The sequence below is a fragment of the Anomalospiza imberbis genome, chromosome 5 (assembly GCF_031753505.1).
Source record: "Anomalospiza imberbis isolate Cuckoo-Finch-1a 21T00152 chromosome 5, ASM3175350v1, whole genome shotgun sequence".
Classification (NCBI taxonomy): Eukaryota; Metazoa; Chordata; class Aves; order Passeriformes; family Viduidae; genus Anomalospiza; species Anomalospiza imberbis.
This window is the reverse complement of record NC_089685.1, coordinates 21233549-21239466: the sequence shown is the minus strand read 5'-3', so window position 1 is coordinate 21239466 and position 5918 is coordinate 21233549.

Sequence of the window (5918 nt, the reverse complement as noted above, 5' to 3'; positions counted from 1 at the left end):
TGACTGTTTTTTTTGAATGTAGCATATAATTATTCACGCAGATTGTCTTCCCTCTGAACACATGTAGTTAAGTACATTCAATCAATTAAAGCAATTAATCAATAAAACTATAATCAAGAGCTTCTTATTTGAACAAAATGCTGATATTCAGAACACTTTCATATACTCTGGAGAAAAGTTATTTATGAAGTTGTGTATCTGTAGTTACTTAGTTTTTCCAGTCACTAATGTGAATTATTCATATGAATATTCTTTTGGAATTGAAAAATAAAATATTCTAGACAATCTTGTCCTTCTTTATTGGGAAAGGAAAGAGTGTGGAATTGTAGTGGGTGTTTTTCTTTCTTAAAAAGAGAGTGAAATAGAGAGCAGGTGAGATCATGTGCATCTTCTCTGACATTATTAACCCCCAAGTTCATGGATTTCCTAAGCATTGTTGCTGTAAATGAAATGGTGTTTGTGGACTACTCTGTGCATTCCTGAACCTTTAGAATTTTCAAGTATACAACATAAAATAGCTGGGATCTGAAGTAGGATTAGTCCTTTGGAAACAGATTAAAGAAGGAACTTTTTAAATTTTGATGCTTTGCTAACATCTTACAGGTACCTTCTTCCAAGTGCTTCACTTAAAAAGCACTCTGATGGTAACTTTTCTGTGAGTATGGAAATTCTATTACATATGGAAAGTTCATATCAAAAAACAGTAGACAGACACTCAGTGGCCAAGTGTTTCAAGGACACTTGCAGATCTCAGAGGGAGTTCAGGCATGGTGTTCTAAAGATGCTGTAAATCAGTTGAGTGCTATAGTATTGAAAGGGCTCTAAGTCATGTATGCAGTTCTTGCACTTAAGTACATGAACTATAGAAATAGGAACTCTTTGTCACTTCTATTTGAGAATGCTTTTAGGCTTGTGGCTCTGATAAGCTGCTAAGAGCATACAGCACAGAATTGATAAAATCTTTCTTGAGTGTTGTAGGAATGCTGCTGCAGACATGGTAAACATTATAGCACTTGCTAATACTATTTGCAGTCTCACCTGCAGAAGTGTGGCTGCAGGAGCTCATTGTTCTGTGGTAACATGAAAATAATTTGACTTAAGTGCTGAGTGCTCAGTGCATAAATAAGTGGTGGATGCTTCTGAATGGGGATGATTCATATAACCTTCTAAAACCTGACATGTAATCCATCTAGTGACAATTTGTATGGTGAAAAAACAGCGCTCAGTGGCAAAGGTGGCAAATTTCAAATACTCTTGTTGCTTGTGGACTTTTGAAGGAGTAGAGCCATTGTAAAACACACTGGAATTGTACTCACTATGCATACAACACATGAGAAGAGCTACTTCTGCATCAGTGGTCTCAATATCTTCCCTGTTGTCATGCTTTTTTGGCAGTAGTGCCTCATCCTTCAGAACTCCTGGCATGGAAAGTCATGCTTCTGGCATAAGAGCTCCACCTCACTGAATCACTCCTTAATCTGAACCCCTCTCTCACCCCTTGCTGCAGAAGGTTTGTGGGAGTGGGCACAACATTTTTGCAAGTTTATGCAGTTGGTAAGAGTAGTGCTGGCTCCTATCCTTCCCTTGCTTTGCTCAGTGTGGTATTTCTTTGGGAGGTGACCAATGAAGAAACCCTCTTGTATGAGGAATCATCAAGTAGCAGTGCAACCTAAGAACAACCCGTGGAGGGAGGAGGTCAGGTTCCAGATAGGCCAAATGAATCTTTGGGAATAAGAGGTGAAAATTAGCAATTTTGTTATTAAAATTATCCCATTATGCACCATATGCTGATATTTTTCCTCAATTCTCCTACTATGTGACCTTGTAGCCATACCTAAGGCAAATTAGCACAGGCACTGGTCTCACTGTTCCCGTTTGCAAGTCTGTCTGTTTTTCAACGATTTGCCTTCAAGTAATTTTTCAGAATGGACTTAGCTGAAGGTGACTGTTTACTGTCACATCCAATAGCTTTGTGGGAAAGATGAATTGTTGATGACTGACGGCTATGACATCTTATTTCTGAGACTATATTGCTAGGGAGGGTTACAGACATGTAGACCACTGGAGACATTGCACCAAAATTGTTTGGAGAGGTCACAAATATGCCAGCTAGGGAGCCTCTGTGCAGGGAGTGTCCACTTGCTCAGGCAGCAATACATAATGCAGTGCCTTGCATGGATCCACACTCAGTGTCTCAGAAGCAGGGAGGGCATGCAGAGACAAGGAGTGACCACACTGCTTTCTGCTTCTCAGCATTCCAAGAAGGTGACTGCAGGACAGAGCAGCAGAAGCTGCTGTTGTTGCTCTGCTTGGGAGGTGGTGAGTACCCTACTGTGCCCACCCAGCATGTGTGGTGCTGGTAGTCTGATCTACATGCAAAACACCCTCCAGGCTCTGGGAAAAGAGCAGCGTTGGGGGATGTGGACAGCTAAGGAGCTAGGACTGACCTTCAGTTTAGGCACAGCTAGAAATCCCACACCCTACAATGTCAAGAACCCTAAAGCAGCACAAGTGTAACCGTGATACAGACAAGTTTCACTTCCTTTATTTCCTCTCCAAGTGTAGGAACAGTTCTAACTGTCACCCAGGGTTATAAAGGACCACCAGGTGCCAACCATCTGTTTTACTTTCAGCACATTTTATTTGTGAATTTTTTTCCTGCTAGCAATGTAATTCCCCCCATATTTCTTCTCCATTTGCATTGTGTATTGTAGGAGACAATCATGAACATAAAATTTTAGTTAAATTATATTTAAAAAAACCCTCAAAGTCAAGTTTTTAAAAAATGCACTATAAAACTTCTACATTTATTGCAGAGAGCAGTGACACATACATAAGTTGTTCCTGAATAAGCTATTTTGTAAGATGCTGTTTCTTCAGTCACCTGAGCAGCATGTCAAATGGAATGCGTTTGTTCTGTGCTTTAGGACAGGGTGTACGTAGCAGCTGTCACAAGACTTTCGAGCAAGTGATGGAACATATACAAGAATTGTGTATAGTGACCCCAAAATTTTAAAGTTTGTGAAACTGAACAGACTGTTCTTTTGGCTCATGTCTTCAGCAAGCCTCTTTTGCCTCTGGCTGTGCCCCAGCCTGGTCAGTGTCACGCACACTGTGATCCTGCAATGGCCAGCATAGCAAGCTCTGCCTGACTCAGACCACAATATTATCACCTGGAAGCCTGTAAGGGAGTGGGGTTTGGGAGAAGGGCTGGCTTCTGGCTGTTTTCTGCACTGTGGTTTCCAAGCCAGTTCATGCCTTGCAGTCAATTAGTATCCATCTATAGAGTACACCTGTGCAGCATTTGTTCCTATGGATTTGTCTTACTCAAATGCCTTCAAAGAGCAGGACACATTTGTACATTTCCCTTTAAAGATGCCAGGGTACACTGGCCGGAGCCTTAGCATGTCTTCATTATCTGTTTATGCTTGGCACCTAAGAAACAGACATACTCTTTTATGGGGAGTGCTTGTGAATGCAGTCTAGATCTAGAGGTCAACAGCACAGAGTGGTTGGTGGAAGACAAGGTATTGAAATCAAGTAAGTATAAGGTCTCCTTACATCCTCCTTACTTCTGGAGAAGGATGGATTTAAGATCTGTGGGGCAATGAATAAGAACAATCGTCAGGTGACATCAAATATGATATGATCAAATTTTATCCCTGGCAAGAGATGGTGTTGCACTACGCAAATCAAATTATTCATGTCATCATGGACTACCCATCACTAGTAAACTAAAAGAACACAGTATTCCAGGCTCTCAGAAGATATGGTCATCTAAAAGCCTCAGGGACAGGGTAAACTACTTTATTTTCCTCCAATGCAGAAGAAATGGGACATCTGTGAGGAGTCATACTCTGTTCCCTCAGCAGATACAAGGACTCCACGACAGATTGCAGATTGGATGCTTTAAGCAGAAGCCCTTGCAGATTACTTGTAACCTACTGGCAATGGTGTTACCCTCAAAAGCAGCGAGCTCTGCCTTTCTCGGTTGACCCCTTGCCACGACAGGCATTTTCTCCTGCAACTCAGACAAGTGACTTGACAGTCCATCCTAGCTTTAACCCTTTTCAGGAGCTGCTGTTTATTTCCAGTCTCTCTTCACTTTGCTTCCTGGTAAAAAGTGCATAATCCAAAGAGTCTTCTCAGTGCTAAAATCATCTTGAAAGAAAGTATCATATCCCATTTCTTGAGGACACTGTCTCCATTGCAGCATCACATACAGGACTCCAAGAAGAAAAGGGAATCTGGAACTGGGCTAACAAGAAAAGCTGAAGAGGAAATGCAGTCCAACTTGTATGGGCAATGTGAGAAAACATGAGTTTATGGTGTGCTACCATCAGGGATAGTCCCTTCACCAGGCCCCAGTTCTGCAAAGAGCTGGGACAGAGCCAAGCAGAAGACAATGGCAGCCCTTGAGTGCTGCATGCTTGGACAGTGTGCAAGCCCCTCATTTATCCCAACCTTTTCTCTACCTGTGTGGTTATATTTTTCTGGCCCTGGCAATATTGCCTCTCTTGCCTTTTCAGGTGTGACTGCTGAGCAGGTCTTCACCAACTCCTGAGGAAGGGCAGAAAGCTGATGCTGCCATAGTCCTGTGGCAACTGAGGGGGTTGGCCAGCAACCTCAAGGCTCAATGCTTCCTGAGCCTTGCAGGCCTGATGCCTTGGAAATTAAAAAGGACAGGAGATGTGCAGCTCATGGCAGCCATGTGTGAGTCTCTGCTCTCTACTTGAAAAGGAGGGAGCAGGATAAGGAAGACTACTGCCCTGCTGTGCAGTTTCTCCATGATCAGATGGGTGCCAGACTCTTTGTGACATGATTAGGTAATCCTCCCTTCTTGCACCTGGAAATGCACTCATTCTGATGAAGGATAGGATCATTTATTGTGTCTGAGAAATTTTGAAGAAGCACAGCCTTTAATAGAGTGGACAGGCAGTCCTGTGACATCCCATGGAACAGACATTGTCCAGCTGCTGCTGGGATGTGCTGGTGGCTTTGGTCCCTCTGGAGATGACTGTCAGCCAGCAGAAGCATTTGGATTTGCACTGAAATGAAACATTGAGAAGGGTTAGCCATCTCTGTATAGATTTTCCCAATATCTCTCCAGTGCCATGATCGTGTAGACAAGGTGTCCACCCTTTTAATATTTTGGTTTGAGAGCTGCTGCACTAGATGGGTCTACTTTTCATGGGCTTTTCATGTTTCCAGCACATCCTGTGATGGAGTCAAAGCTCCACTGAGTTGAAGAAATAAGCAAGTGATTTCTCTGTAATCTTTGAACACCTAATCCTTGCTAATAGAGGCAATTTGTTCCTGGGACTCAAAGGTAGTAATTTAGAAAATGCTTTTGTTTTTTGTCTGAGTTGGACCAGATTGCACCTAGTGCATATAATTTTGCAAAATAATCCCCAAGGAGGGTAGCTTGTCTACCTTTGAGTTTCAAAAACTGAAGCACTATTATGCATCTATATAGGCAATATACTTTGTCAGGGTAAGTTATTTACAGATAAGTGCACTTGAAGTAAGTGGATTTCTTAAGCAGCATTGCCTGACTCTTTGCTCATTGTTATCTATAAATTTCAGGGAAAGTATTTTCACTCTAGTTGAAAGCAAGTCAATATATTTCCCTAATCCATCCCTCAATGTAAAACCAGGCATGTGCACTGCTGGTATTTAAAGTTATTTACCAATTAAAGGACAAGAAATCCAAGTTTGCAGCATGCCACTTGATTTGCAGGTAACATGGTACAGCCACATTGGACCAAGAACTGTGTTGCAAAGATCCAAGAAAAAAAGATCTCCCATGTTTTCGAACTGCCTGTTCCTTGTAATGTAGATACCATTACCTAAGTAAGATTATCCTCCTTATATGCTATGGAGAAGTTGTCCTCTAGTCTGAAAAAGAGACTGGAGTA